Here is a 15956-nt window from a genome sequence, read left to right on the forward strand (position 1 = left end):
ACACAACAGATATAGTTTAATCTGTTCAAATACTTTGGTCCTGTAGCTCTTGGTACACTTGTGGCTAGTGAGCTGTTCAAATTCTCTTTCTATGCCATGACTACTGGTTGAGCTGTACTGGTGTTGGGATTGCTGGGAGGTGTGAATCTTAAGTTTGGAGGGAAGGCAAGCCAGCAGAGGCTGCAGAGACCTGCCTTGGTATGTCATGCTGGCATCTGGTTGTTTGCAAACATTAATCTGCACTACAACATAAAATTGGACCACTGGAGAGCTGTTCTCACCTCCTGGTTGTGGATCATTCCCAGATCTATCCCTGGGCTGGATTCCCTTTGGACTGGTCAGCAGTCTGCTCCCAAACTGGATCCAGTTCTGCCTAGTTTCCTTAAGGTAGGAGTTTGCATATTTGTGCCTGTGTTCTTTAGCTGGCAAAAACTATTCTTTGGCTAGCTCACTGCTCTCTAGTGTCTGCTCACTGTGCTAGAGCAGTGTTTGTGGTGGTTGGGCTGCCCTGTATACAGGGTGGCTTCTATACCTTCTGCTCTGTCAGAGTTCATCGCAACAATAGGTGGCCACTATGTACCGTGTCAGCAGGAGCACACTGTGACAGGAGACCTACCCTGTGAGTTCGTGTTCCTAGACAGCTTAGAGAAACTATCGCCTGAGTTGGAATGTCAGTGGTCTGAAGCTCTTTGGCGATCCACCTTCTCCAGTAAAGTCCTGTGGCAGTTCTGGAAAGGGTGTTCTTTATGTATCTCCTTTTCTTTCTATGTGGTGGTACTGGTGGTACTTTAGTCCTATTTCACACTCTGCTTTCGGGTTCAAAGAAGGCTTTCTCAGTTCTAAACCAGTTTACAGATTAAAATTGGAAGTTATGGATTAAGTAGTTTAATCCATAAATTTTGTATATGTTAATCTATTAAACTGAAAGGATTTAAAAATATTTGAAAAGTTTTTAGAAACTTTTACACATTTTCTTCCCTATGGTCCTTGAACTGTCATGGGTGGAAGCAGACAAGAGAGCCAGTTTTACTGTAAGAAAGCAAGCCTGTAACTTTAAAATGTATTTTTAAAAGTACATTACACAATTACCTAACAGGAAGAGTTTAATGTTAAGTAGCTACTGTTGCCTTTATAAATGCTACATATAATGTATTTAATAGAAACACTAAAAAAAGTTTTGAACTATTGAGGACAGAGACAGTGTCACGTATGAGAGGGACAATTACTGGATGCATTTTTTGAAAATACTAATTTAAAATTCCAAGGTGACATAGAGACTCAAGGGTTGTAGTGCCTTTGAATTTCAATGGAAACATGTTTTGTGATGGTCCTTCTGTCATTCTGCCCCTTCTATGTAAAATGTGTATTTATGAATCAGAGAGTCAATGGAGTTAGTTTTACTAGCTGTGACCCCTCATTCTCACCAGCATCAGCTTGGTATACATTTTCTCTTAAGTATGTTTGATTTTAAATTGAAAAATTATAAAATCGCTAACTGTTTATTGACTTTTTTTCTCAGTAATAAGGATAGTACATTCTAGTACAAATTGGCTTTTTGTAGATTTGCTCTTAAAATCATTTAAAAGATCTTACCTTAAGTCTGTGGATATTGCCCTGGTCATTCTGGGTAGTCATACCCTCTTGGTAATGGGGAGGGAATTGGTATTTTGGCGGCTGGAAAGATGGTGTGATGCGAGGCAGTCCTGTTGACCTAGAATACTGCTCTTGGGAGGTAGGTGATACTGAAGGTGGTATCCATAATTGAGGTGAAGGTGAAGCCCTGCACTCATGCACAGGGGCTTTGCGAGGTTTCAGGACATCCAGTTCCACATCAGCATGGCTCAACTGGGAGTTTCTCTGAAACATCACAGACTGCGATCCAGGAACCTTCCTGTGATACTTGCAAAACCAGTAAACCAGTATTATTAGAACCACCCCAGCAGTGACACAAAGACTGCTTAGTAAGGCAGATGCAGCCTTCCTAATTGTGGAGTCATTCTTGTCTTGAAGTGTAGGCCCAGTACTGTTGAAAGACCCATCGAATGGCTTTGTAGTGGGAAAGCAGACTTCACTATATGCAATGTTGAAAATGACATCAATTTTGTATTCTGGCAACATTGCTTGGACAAAGTGTGGGCTAACGTACCCATCCGGCACTCTTAATTTCTCTAGTGCTTCCTGGATTTCATCTTTTGCGCACCAGCTGGATGACCTGTTGGCACTTGTACACAGTGAACTGTTATACCACGAGATTACTGTGGACCCAGGTTTGAGAGTGGTCACCATGATGTCTTTGGGACTGCTGGAGTTGAAATAGAGGGAGAGCTTCTCTATAAACAAACTAATCCTTTTCCTCTCTCTCAGGAAAGAGTAGTAGCTGTTTTTTGTTCGGACAGTGTAAAGGTGGCACGGTGCATTTGTGGGCTTCAGAAGCTCAACGGTGAAGGATTCCCAGGCAGTCAGTCCTCCTGAATCTGTGGCAGACAGCACAAACTGCTGAGGCGAATACTGGAGATCAATATCAAGGGGATAGCCATGCATGGTTTGCTGAGAGGTGTTAAACTGCAGCCAGCTTTCTGATCCCGATGGAGAGCCATCAGCTGGAATGATTTGTAGAGATAACTGAGTTGCGTTGCCATCTTCCTCATCATAAAATGTGTTGGCAGGTATAGGAAAAAAGAAGAGGGATCCGATAGTTGCTGTTAAGAATTTGATGGAATGAACAACCTTTGGGGAAGTGTTTGCTTGCCCTTTAGAGACGAGGGAAAAAAGAAAAGGAAAGAATTATGTGGAAAAAATATTTATCTGATAATGATAGCAAATAAATCTTGTCAGCCACATAGTATTATGGAGCATGTTGGCTAGAAGGGACCTCTGGGGGTCATCTAGCCAACCTGCTGCTCCAAGCAGAGCTGTAGCCAAGACGAAATGAGATCAAGCATGGATTTGTCTAGCTGAGTCTTGAAAACTTCTCAGGATGAAGGTCCCAAGTCTGTCTGGGTGACTTGTTCCATTGCTGTGTTACCCCTGAGTGAAAAAGTTTTCCTGATGTCAGAACCTCCTGAGATGCAGTTTTGGGGCTATTGCCCCTTGTTATACCATCTTCAGAAGAGAAGTGTTACATTGCTCTCTAGACTCCTTTTTGAGAAACAGTACTTCTTAGGGATTTTATTTAGGATCAACAGAACTCCCCACTGCTTTTCTTACATTATTTCCTTTTGTGATAGACATTGCAAATCATTCTTTCCTATGCAGTGAGTAACTGAGCACAACCACTTAGCTACAGCATCATTTTGGAAGACAATCTGAAGGTTTTTTTAAAATAACTTTCTCTGACTGCATTAAGATGGAAATGTGTTGAAAATCTAGAGTTGCTGTAGTATCCTTAAATGGGGCTCACATACTAGTCCTTGGGAGCCTTAGGCTGCAAATACATGGGTGATAACTATCTAAAATCCAATAAAGCACTCTGTTTTGTTTAATCTATATTTTTTCTAAACCCAAGGCTAACAAGACCAACTCAACATATAATCAGAGGATAATCTCAAAAGCAATTTAAAAGGTTCAAGTTTAGATTTTAGTCTTAAACACATTAATTCAAAGCTAAAATATAGAAAACAAAAGATAAATTATCTTTAAAAAAATCTGCTTTATGTTGTGTGATAACTAATAGCTAATGTCTTGTAAATCAGAAGCAAACCACTTCAGCTGCTGTCCTTTCTTAGCCTGCATTCAACTGGGTGGATGGCATTTGTTTTTTCAAGGGACAGTGGGCCTGTCACCTCACACAGCCTCTGACCTGTGAATGACAATGACAGATTATGAGATCTGGCAAGGGGAATTCTAGACTTGCCTCACTTCTACTGAAACTTAAGCTTGTAATAGTACTGTAAAGCGTTGTCCTTGATTACACCTTAAGAGCGACTTCATTTGCTTAACTGTATTTAGATATATGTTTATTTAAAGAGTTGTAAATATGTACAACACTGTTCTTTCTAGTCTAACATATTAGTCAGGTTTTGTACAGTGCTTTCCCAAACAATAATATCTTATTCTAGTATCTTCTACACAGAAATACCACGATATGCCTCTTGGGTGATGCATTTACTTAATGGTGGCAGTTAAGTATGTCTCATTTCTAATGGTTTAAATATCGAAGAGTAAGGGCAGTGTTCCTTCCTATTGTGAAATTCCTGCTTGATTTTTTTTTTAATTTTGTGTTATGGAAAGCTTATGTAAACTTCAAGGCCCTTCCTTGTATGATTGGATGGTCTACTAAAATCCAAGTTTGGATTACCGTTCGAAGCTGCCCAACAGGAGACTGCCTGGTTCTGTGATACTTTAACTATCTCTAGACTCTAGCACAGATACCATTAACAGGGCTGTCATCAGGCATTACCTTGATTTGCCTTCATTCCCAACGTTAAGTTTGCAGGGACACCTGGGAGTGTGCTTGCACAAGCTGAGATCCTCAGAAAGTGCAGAAGCTCATGACTGTTTCCACATGAAGTGTCCTCTTGGGAAACAGACACAACTCCTGAAGAAACAATTGTTAAATCTGCAAAGAATCAGTCCCAGCCCTGACATCTGAGTGCTCTGTCATCAGATTCTGAAATGGTGCTTATGTACGAGGTAATTATTAAAACATTATTGTTTCATCTTCTATTTCCAGCACTGATCATGGATTTTTTGTTTGGGGATTTTATGAGAATACGTTTGTTTTTTCTTTATACCATTGAGCTGTGTTTAGCATCAAGACTAATTTCGGATTAATCGGGCAAGTACTGGGTGTCTCGTTATCATGCCACTTCTGGAGGCAGCAGACACCCTGCCTGGGACAGGATTATTTTGAGTGCTGTGCATCTGCCCAATTTGAAGAGCTCCTATGAATATGTGAGTGGACACCAAGTAGGCTGTAGGATGATAAAATGTGGTGACAAATTTGAAAGGAAATCTTCTCTCTGTGACAGGTAAAGTTTGCTGGCAGGCTCAAGGAGTAAGGAAGATCAGGACACAAGGAGTTCTGCAGCCTGTGACAAAAATGTTCCTTTCTTCCCTCCATTTCTGGATGTCATTTTTTTGAGTTTTCTAGACTTCAGGGTAAGGACCAATTTGCAAGATTGAGTAAAATCATGCCCTAATCTTATCCTCTCGTATATATTACCTAATGTAAATAGTAGGGAGGGATTAATTTGGAAGGACATGAATCTTTAGGTCATAATAGTTTTGAGGACTGGATGGGTTCTAGTATAGGAAAACAGAGATACCTTGGAAGATGGATGAAAAAGTTGATGATAGCTATGTTCAGAAGTAAGAACACAGAAATAAACTTCTTTTTACCTGGGGTTATATTCTGAAGCTCTTGTGAAACAGAAAATGGAGGAAGAATCCATGTACTTTGCATGGACTGTAGTCTTTCAGATATGGGAAACAGCAAGGTGCTTGGATCCTGATGCGATGGCAGTAGCGTCTGAACCACCTCTGAAAATGAGATCATTACAGTATAAGGTGAAAGATTGTTTATGTAAAAGGGATCTTATGTTAATAATTTGCTATAGTCTTGGGAATGTAGTTTAAAAGCTTTTCTGGCATGTGACTGAAAACTCTTTGCCAGTATCTGCCAGCATGGGAAGGAAGCTAGCGTTCAACCTCCCCTTTAGAAAATGGGGGAACTCTTTACCCAAGTGGCTTCTCTCGCTGGAGCAGAAAGATATTTTTTAACATCTCTAGATGGCTTGTGTTTGCAAGAGTGTTAATAACAGTATTGTTAGGGCTGTGTTGTCAATCTGTGGGCTTTGACAGGTGCTTGCTTGGACACCTGATTGCAATCCTATTTCAGACTACAGTCTTGCACTATGGGTATAGACTCAATGTAGGTCTAGTAAAGTTTTACAAAGATAGTGCTGAAGGGCATTAACAAGGTCAATGCATTAAAAATAGGGGCAGTCAGGTCACTCTAGATTGAAGGAATAATTTGGCTCAGAATGCTCCGCTTAGTATTTAAGATCTACCATGTGTACCTTTTTACAGATGTAATGTAAGCGGATTCAGACATAATCCTGCAAACTTATCCAGCTGGTCCTACAAACATACCATCTCTGTAGTCTACTGTATACTTAAGCCTGAGTCATAGATTCATGCAGCTGGAGGAGAAGGCAGACTATAAATGGTGTCTGGTCCAATTCTTTACTCTTTAGGATACTCAACTACTTCTGTGTCATTTCTGATAAATATTTATTGTTCTGTTCTTAAAAACTCTCCACAATGTTCCCCAAGCATCTCTTCTAATGTTTTATTATCCTTACTCTGAGAAAGTTTATCTAATGTCTTAACTTAAATCATCTTAACTGCAATTGAAGGTCATTAGTACTTCTTCAGTTCCCAAGGGATACTGAGAGCACTGCTTTCATCTTTTCAGCAAACTGTTACATAAACCTGGATCTTTCATCAGTCTTCTAGACTAATCATTGCAGTTTGTCATGTTTTCTAGACCTCTGACCATCCTTGTGTTCCTCCGGAGCTTTTTCAATGGGTCCACATCTTTCCTTAGATAGGACAGCCAAAGCTGTGTCCAATTGTTCAGCTGAGCTGTTGTCTGTACCAAGTTAAGCAAAAAAAAATTACTTTCCCTTATGATGAACACTGCTGCTGACACATCCCTAGTGCCATGAAGTCATGCTTTTACAGAAGAAACTGTATCAAACTATTCTGTCAGGACTCTCAGGGCAGGAAAGATGAATAGAAAGTCAAGTCTTAAACATACCCATTATACTACTGGACAGATGAGAAGTGGCATTAAATAAAGTCACTAGAGGTACTTCTACAGCGTCTGACTTGATGTCTGAGATCTTGTGTGAGTCCAGGGTAGGCTCGGTGACATTTGGCAAAATTCTTCTTGTTCCCAGATCTCTGTCTGAATGCAATTCCTTTGTGCCACTGGATAATGTACTTGCAGACTGCATCCCTGTTCTAAGCACGCTGCTGCCGTAAGAAGAACGAAGTACATTTGTTGGTCTGGATAGCTCAGGCATGTCAAAGCTAGAAAAGTCTACTGGCAGAGTAAGAACTGGAGTGGTATCAGGATGGGACAGAATGATCAGACTTGGTTCATAAGATGCTTCAGCTCTACTAGGGAAAGTACTGTACAGCATGCTAGAAAAGCAGGCTGAGGCTTCAGGACTGAAATTCAATTTGGGATAGAGAGTCTGTGCTTCTCTCTGGGTTACGGAAGAAACTGTGCCTTTCCCTCCAGCAAATGGAAACCCACTGGGCTGTGGGATAGTCATAAAAGGTTTAGATAACTGTTCATAGTCATTAGAGAACACTTGGCTCAGATGGCTACTTGCTAGCACAGGTGGCAATGTGTCATTGATGGGAAATGTGAAGTCAGACAAAGTAGCTTTTACTGAAGCTTTTGCGAATAGTGAAGGGAGTGTTTCTGGAGAGAGGGATGCAGTAGAAAGCATTTCAAGTTCTGGAAAGTGGCTTTTTGCCTCATCTCTGTAATCTGGTATTTCTGATACTGATGTTGCTTCTGGCAAAAATACATTAAATTCTGTCTTAGAAGGAAGTGCCTCTGCTGAGCTGTGAGGCCATTCATGAAGAGTGTTTATCACCCACGTGTACATGGAGCTGGAAAGCTGGTCTGTGTCTGAAGTGATGTCCTGTAGGAAATGGTATGTGGGTACTTGGGATTTACTAGAGGGGAAATACGAGTCTGTTTCAGGCATGTGAGGCTCTGGCTGCTCTAACAGCAAGGATGTGCCAGAAGGTCTAGTGGGCGGCACTTCCAGCTCAGTGAAGAGAAGTGTTGTTTTAGTAATCAGGGAAGGTGAAACATTTGGGAAATTAGAGTCTGCAAACATAATAGATACTGGTGGGTTAGTTGCCATGTCCCATGCTGAGTCCACTTCTAAGGTGACCAAACTTTCTTGGCTTATTAGATGGATATTATTCTGCATCTTGTAACTTGCCATCATTATGTTTTCTTCAGAGAAAGATGATAAACTCTGCGTAGGTGATACCACAAGTTGGGTGAATAAGTGGCTTGGCATAGTAGAGGACAAAGGCCTGAAAGCATCTCCTGCAGCTGGTCTCTGGGTAATTCTAATTGGTTTTAATGTAGGTGTTGGTGTGATCATTAATCGCCTACGTTGTCGTCTTGGAGACTTTCTTTCATCATCACCTCTCCTAAGTATTCTCCAGCCTGCAACTTCATACCTTAGCAGCTGTGAGAGGTGATGTGAGTCAATGTTGTGTTGCAGGACTTGGATGAATTCGTGGAGCACAGAAAACCCTCCACACTTCACAGGCCAGGAGAGTCCTATGTAATGGTTCACCATAAAGTCAATGTGCCCAGTGTCTTCAGCCACTACAGTCAGGCTCTGTGAGCCTCTGTGTGCCAAATCTGTGTATTGCAGCAGGGTTAGCAGGGAGGAATCCAGGTGGAGATATTCAGCCATTGTGCACACGATGTAGAGGCGTTCCTGTACTTCCAGGATTTCTGCTCCAGCAGAGAGAATGATTTCAGCAGAAGTGATGGGAACTTCCTTCCCACACCTGATATTGAAAGTCCAAAATGGCATTGGTTAAGAGCTGTTTATCTGCCCCCCCCGTTTTTGTGAAGATACCTGTTTGGATTTAGTCTATCATCTTATGCGCATGCATCGCTCAGAATTTTACCTTAGTGCAAAACTTCCTCCTACAGGATACATGAACATTTCCCATTCCATTAACTTCAGTGATCACTAGGCTTGTGTAGAGCACAGCAGCATGGTCTGAATTTACCAAACACTGTCCTCATTATGTGGACTTGGAAGTAATTCACTTAAGAGATATTCCCTGTCCATTAGACATCAAATGTAGCTACTTACATTAAGAAAGTACCATCAGTGGAAGTAGTGTCTTGTGGGAGGCAATTCAGAGCCTTGCTGGGAGCCTGCTTCTCTCCCTGCTGACAGGAGAGCTCCAGTTCCTAACTGGGACAGGGAGGCTGGATGCCACCTGTACAGCGGCCACCTGGAGAATCAGTGCCCCAGCGCCGCTGGGCTTGCAGTCTTCATGCCTGTGCTTGCTGTGCATTACCGTTCTGGGGCAACGAAGCTTGCTGGTTTTAGATTCAATGTGTGCTCATTCAATATTTTGGGGGTGTTTTTTTGTTTGGTTTGGTTTTGTTTCCCTGATGTCATATTTCCATTGTAGGAAAAAAACCACCCTGTGTCAGTTAGGGAGCACCCATCTACTTTTTTTAAACACACACACGCCCACCCTGCAATGATTAGGGCAAAAGCTGTTGGAAGCTAGTATTACTCACTGGTAGCTGTTTGGCATGTGGTTCAGGCTCCCCTCTGTGTCCAGGAATAAGATGCCATCCTGAACATGGATGGTGAAATTTCCAGCAGCTCTCGGTGTTTTCTCAGCATGTGTCGTTCCAGAGGCAGCTATGTTCAGCAGGTATACTCCGCTCTCCCCTGCCATCGGCAGTCCTTGCAGCATGTTTGTATTGGGGTTGAAGTCCAACCATTTTGGCAAATCTGCACCGCTGGCTAAAGTGACCTGCTCCATAACAGAATGGCAGATAAGCGGAATGAGAGATAGAAAATGGTGTTACTACTCTAGTTTTACATAGTTCTGTCTGGTTCTAACTGGACAAAAGTCCAGGAACAGCCACAAATGATCTATTTGAAAATCTAGAAACCACAGTGCCTTGATTTTTGCGTAGTGCTTGTTTTGTGTGGTTTTTATTGTAGTGGCAACACTTACCGTGCATTTTTAAGACCCTATATTTTTCAGACTGCAAGTAGATAAAATACGTATTGTGCAGGGGGTTTGTTTACGTAGTGTGTAACTGCTATGTTGGCAGTGAATGGTGATGAGATTTTTGTCATCAGTTCTATTTCTAATACATCTGAGGCACTTCTCTAGGAGATTTTTAACGAGTTCATTTTAAACATAAAGTGAATGCCTATTTGCTGCAGGATTGTACCAAGAAGTGTATTTAATAGCATTACCTTGTACTGGCTTATCGTTCCCTGAAAGGCAAATACTGGCACTGGATAATAGAATATTTTTCCCATAAGGACAGTTGCATCTGGGATTCCTTGCAGGCTCTTTGTTTCTTCATGTCTGTTATTCGATCCCTTGGCAACCACAGCAGGCATGTTCACACAGACAGATGCCAGTGCGAAGAGAAGAGGGAGCGTGGGTATGACTCCCGTCCCCAGCAGCAAAGGGGACCCCAAGGCAGGAAAGCTGTTGTGGGTGCCCACTGGGTCCCCGCAGGCATCCATCCTCACCCGGCAGGCGTACGGGGCTGCGCGCCGCTGGCAGCCGGCTGCTGCTACTCCATTGCGCTTCGGAGCTGTAAGGGAAACAAAAAACCCCAACCCGTGCGCGCATGCACTTCAGATCAGTCAGCTTCATCTCGAGGGGAAGCCGAAAGCTCTCAAATGTGGCAAGGCTTCACGCTGCATTCGTTACAGCCCTGCTGGTCTCTTTGGGCCACGGTGACTCTTGGGGAGGGTTTTACAGGCTTTTAAAAAGCCTCCGTACTTACCATGGCTGCTCTGTTCAGCTGAAGGTTTTTCATGAGAAAACACCACGTAGCACAAAGTTCATAATGCTTTTTAACCCAGTTTCCTTTAGACTTGCTGTTGCTCCCATCTCTGCTTCTGTCATGATAAAAAGCCCACTTGGTCTCTAGGAGATGAAATGCTACACTAGGGCGTCATCAGGGGGGGCTTCAACATATGGCTTAGAGGAGAGCCAGCTAAACAGCGCAGTAACCTGACCTGCCAGGATTTTGTGTGACAGTGCTAGCAAAGGGAGAGGTGAGTACGGCATATGGCAAACAAATTGTGAGGGCAAAGACAGGCTGAGAGTCAATATCCTTTGCTTTGTAGCATCAAGGGCTGGACTTTTGACTTGGTACATTTGATGCTGCTTTTTCAAGAGGAGATAAAAGCAGTAATAAGTAGTAAAATAGTTCCTGCAGGTGTGGGGCTCTCATAAACCTGTGAGTGGCTTCCAACTTTTAGATGAGAAGGGCATACAATATGCTTGGTCTGTCCTGCTTAGGTTAGCTTTATTTAAAAGCACACAAGAAGAAAATAATTGTAGGCAGCAGCAACAGTGTTTACTAAACCAATTGATGCAGCTGGAAAAGTACGAACAGTCTTTTGGACCCAGGTGACTGCAGGAGCAGTGCAGTGAGTACTCCTCTCTTGTTACAGCTCTTACAGCAGCAGGATGTCTTGAAAAGCACGGCCCTCTTTGCATTGGCTCTACAAACTCAGTGGCTATGTATCTAGGAAAGAGGTCTTGCTCTGCTGGTTTTTAACGCGTATTTTCTTCCTTCTGTTTGTGGATGTGTTTGCAGTGTGCTTTGTAGTAGTTGCCAACCTTTCTGTCATGCTCCATTGCCCAGATCTCTTCCATTTTAGCGATGAGTAGAGCATGCTTTGGATAGAGTGAGAAATGGTAATGTAAATCAATGCTCCTAAGTATTCATATGCAAAGACAAAAATTGTGTGGTATCTCCTGAAACACAGTGGTTTGCTAGAGCCTGCAGTGTGTCCTGCTGGAAGTAGACTGAAAAAACAGAAAACAAATTGCCCTACTGATAGGTGTGCAGAGCTCACTGAATGCGCTTGAGGTTGTTGGCTGCTTTTGGAGGGAGATGAATCTGTATCCAGTGAAGTCTGTTTCTGTTGCAACTGTGACTGGCTCTGAATAAATCAGAAGTTGTGTTTCTTTGATTATGCTCAATTATGCTGAGAAACAGGTTGCTACACTCAAATCTCCATTTTCATTGTCGGTGTCTCCCATGTTCCTTCCTTCTGCAGTCTCTAAAAACATAGTGGCATGTCCTCGTTCACTGATTATGAAACCATGAAAAGAGTGAGTAGGTGGTAGGGTGGAAGTTCAAGTTGGAGATGAGAACTTTTATTTAGAGACTATAATTCTTATGCAAGGGAATGGGTGTTTGACAACTGAGTAATCTCTCCTAATGAATTTGCCTCCTGAGAGCCTAGTAAATATTGCCATGTAACCATGTATGAATCATCAGTGTGCTCTAAAATGATGGAATGCTCTGAGATCCCTTGGTTGCTGTAAGCTGAAAGTAGTTAAAACCACCTTCAAAAGTGCAACATCTGCCCCAATTGAGGGATCCAAAGCCCATGGACCCACCTGCATTTCTGGTGGGGAAATGCCAGTGAGCGTTTCACCTGGTTAGATCCCGCCTTAGTAATTTTTGACCTACTGGCTTTGACAGCTGCAAATATGATGTATTTGCTCTGTAGTGTCAGGCGAGGCAGAGTATTTTCACATTGCGTGTTATCTTAGTGCTCTGGATACAAACTTACTAAAACTTTGCATGAATGTGCTAGGGAAGCTTAAAATAATGAGATTTTTAAAACTTCTCTGGAGACTTCTTGTAATTCTCACTGTAGTACAATTACTGAGCTCATAATTAATTTTTCTAGCTAAATTGCGACACAGGCATGTGGCAGCCTATTCGGTAAATGCCTTTTGATAAACACAGAAACCATCTAAAGTGCTGCTCTATGGCTAAATGGAGGAAAACTTGTGAACAAATGTAGCTCATCGAGAAACAAGGACTCCTGGTTTAAATTAATTATTTCCCAACCAGAACCAAGAAATATCAGAAGTTTTATGGAATAACTTCATTCTCATGTCATTTCATGACCAGACTCAGTTGAGCTAGGTACCATAGATAAAGGTGGGTAAGTGTAATCCATGCTCACCTGAATCAAAGAGGATCTTTTGGGAGCACCTGTAAGTACTTGTAAAGACAAAAATGGCTTACTTATTTTGCTTCACTTCTAGATTTAGACACAGTCTTTTTCCTACAAATGTTCCACAACATTTTTCCTACTGTGTCTGTACTACATTTACACAGATAGGATTCTGAAACTGGAAAAAAAACACCCCTAAATCTTTATCTGCAACACCAAAGAACACAACTGAATGATACACTATCTTCTTTTTTTTTTTTCCCCAAGACAGACTCGGTGATCAAACAAGGGAGGGGAAACACAAACTTGTAAAATGGAAATCATGACTGTCTTGTTTCGCTGTGCTGCCCCTGCCTAAGGTAATCTCTTGTCACTCCCGCTTAGAGGAAAGGGGGAGCAGATGGCAAATACTTCTCTCTGCAGTGTTTAGCAAGCCTGCATGGAGGGGCTTAGGGTCTCCTGGAACATCCAAAATAGCCTAGAATGGTTGAGGTTTATGGTCTCTACCACAGAGCTAATGTTTTTTGATGAGGTGGTTTTTTGTATCTATTAAAGCCCCAGCACCTGGAATCAAGCAATTGCTTGGTAATTTTAACTTCCTTTTAGGACACGGTGATATTCCAGCTGCCTTCTCTGCTGCAAAGGAAATCTAGATATTTTCCCAGTATCCCCAAAAACTCAGCAAGCAGAGGATGACTTAAAAATAATATTTTGGTTTCTCTTAGGAGGTCTGATTCATTATTTTTTTGAATGTCTGAAGCTGGCAGTGCTGACAGCCCTGGAGTCCACACCTTGATAACTTGCCAGGCAGTTTCAGAATGGTTTGCACTGACATAACAGGAAGTCTGGTGGTAGCACATTTTCTGCTGAATTGTTCAGTAGAGGAGTTTTCCACCTTTTTCCTTTGAATTCCATTATATTCCAGGAAAAGACTCTTGTGTTGGAGTTGCCTAGTAACATACAGAGTGATGCCTGCAAAATGGCTGTTGGTGCATTGAGTCTTATGCAGAATGTTTTTGTTGGGACTGTTGCAATAAACATATTGTCTGTTTCTGGAAGACAGAAGCCTGGTGAGTGGGACTTGGGAAAGACATAAATGCATATGATGGAAGAGAGGAGCCTGTGTGTTCCTGTGTGTCTAAACCGATGTCGCTCCTGTGTGACAGGCCAGCCAGAACTAGCGTGATCGTGGTAATGCACCCTCTCAGGGCAGAAGACACGCTAATTTCCAAGTGTTCATTTTACCTCACTTTTATTAAATAGGGTTGGTTTTAACAGCTCATCCCTCTATCCAGAGGTAGGGCTGTGTTAAAGGGGTGCACACATTTTATTTTTTATATGGAGGAAGTCTAGTGTTGTCACTGAGCTGTTGCTTCCACCCTTGCCTGTTCAACTGGGGTCAAATGGCAGGTGTCTAGTGTGGCTTAATGCAAATTATGGAGAAAGTCAAGGTTTTGGTATCTGTGATAAGTGTCAGAAAGAGTTGGGTTTCTTTTCATACCTCTTCTTACTTAAAAATAAAAAAAATCCATAATTTTATGAATGTTAAACATATTGGTGTTTATCTTTGAGTTGCTGCCTCAGGTTTCCTTTTTCTCTTTAAAATGAATGGGGGAAGAGTGGAAAGGACAAAGGAACAACATCTGAGGGAAAGCTGCTTCTTAAACCTTGTCTTTACTTGCTTTGAGTTCTCATTCTGCTTTGCACTGGGAAAGTATTTTCACTTCCCACCTCACTTCCCTCCTAAAACCCTCATGTTTCCTCTGAGAAATTGTCTATGTGGGAAAGTTTAAACATGAAAGCCAAGGTATGAATTTATACCAGGGTTAAATTTAGTTTTAACTACCCATGTGACTACTGTTGTTTTGCTACAAGCATTTTATTTTTTTTCTCAAATTATGGTTTTCTTTTCTTCTTTAAAGCTTAGCTTATGATATTGCAAACTGTTTAAACTGAGCTGGAAGAGGTTGTATTAAAAGGACTCAGGCACTTGCATAGTTACAGCTATATATCTAGCAGATAAAACTTTCCTGCTCAGACAAGCCCTTACTATTTCATCTTAGATTTTTTTTTTCTAGGGAGAGCTAAAAACTGAGAAGAAAGACTTTACTTTGATGGTTTCATTTTCTAAAGTGCTGTCTTTTTGTCTTCCAGTTCAACTTCTTTGAAAATGAGAAAAACAGATTAAATTCAAAGTTTCCATTTTTTTAATGAAAGATCATCTTTTGATAAAACTTGAAATGATATTAAATGTTGGCCTTTTCAAAGTTATTAGCTATTTAGTAAGGAAAAGGTCACTAAATCGGCTTGAATAAAGATGCTCTGTTGTAGGAAGGTTTTGTTTTTAATGCTGTGCTCTGCAGGAAGGGAGACAGGAGACGGTGCTAGAGCTGCCCATAAAGCAGGACTTTTGGCTTTCCACCTTTTGTTAAATTCATTGTGAGTCCTGCAAATTTCTAAACCTGCCTGCATCTCTTTCCAGCTGTTAATAAAAACATGGCCCATCACTTCAAAAGGGATTTCAGAAATCCTATCAGCTGATACTACTCTAAGCTGTCCTTCATGGCAAATGGAGCTACTGACTGAAATCTTTTGGCAATGTACTCTTTTTTTTTTTTTAACTGCCCCCCCGCCCTTTTTTTGGTCAAATGGGGGAGCCTGAGCAGAGCCAAGGTTTGTACAAACACTGGGGCAGGATGGAGGCTGCTGTGCCAAGTTCCAGCCTTGTGTGATTTTTTTTTTTAAAAAGGGGGTGGGTTATGTACCAAACAAAGAACACAAGGTTTATAATGGACACACTGACAGAACCTTATTTATGGTGCCTGCTGCCGCTCCCGGGCTCAGCTTTTACATTCAGCTGGCGTTGCTGGCTTCCCACAGCAGATTTTCAAACAAGTTGCTGTAATAACCTCATAATGTTTTTTGTCTCATTCAATGGGCACGGTTTAGCCTTGCTCTTAGCTGATGTGACAGTTTGGGACAGAGCTCCCTTCCCCTGGCACCAGCCCTGAATTTGGCTCAAAACACTGTTAAATCCAGTGCTGTCCCTCCACTAATACAGATGCTGTTGGCATTGCTCTGTCTTTATATTAGTTCCTATCTGCTTTGCTGGAAAGAAGGAAAAATCGTCTTTCCCTGTGACCCGATGTGGATCTTTCTCATAAGGAGAGTTAATTCAGCCCTGCCGGAAAGTAATGA

This window comes from Haliaeetus leucocephalus, unplaced genomic scaffold (assembly GCF_000737465.1).
Source record: "Haliaeetus leucocephalus isolate CR32 unplaced genomic scaffold, Haliaeetus_leucocephalus-4.0 Scaffold473, whole genome shotgun sequence".
Classification (NCBI taxonomy): domain Eukaryota; kingdom Metazoa; phylum Chordata; class Aves; order Accipitriformes; family Accipitridae; genus Haliaeetus; species Haliaeetus leucocephalus.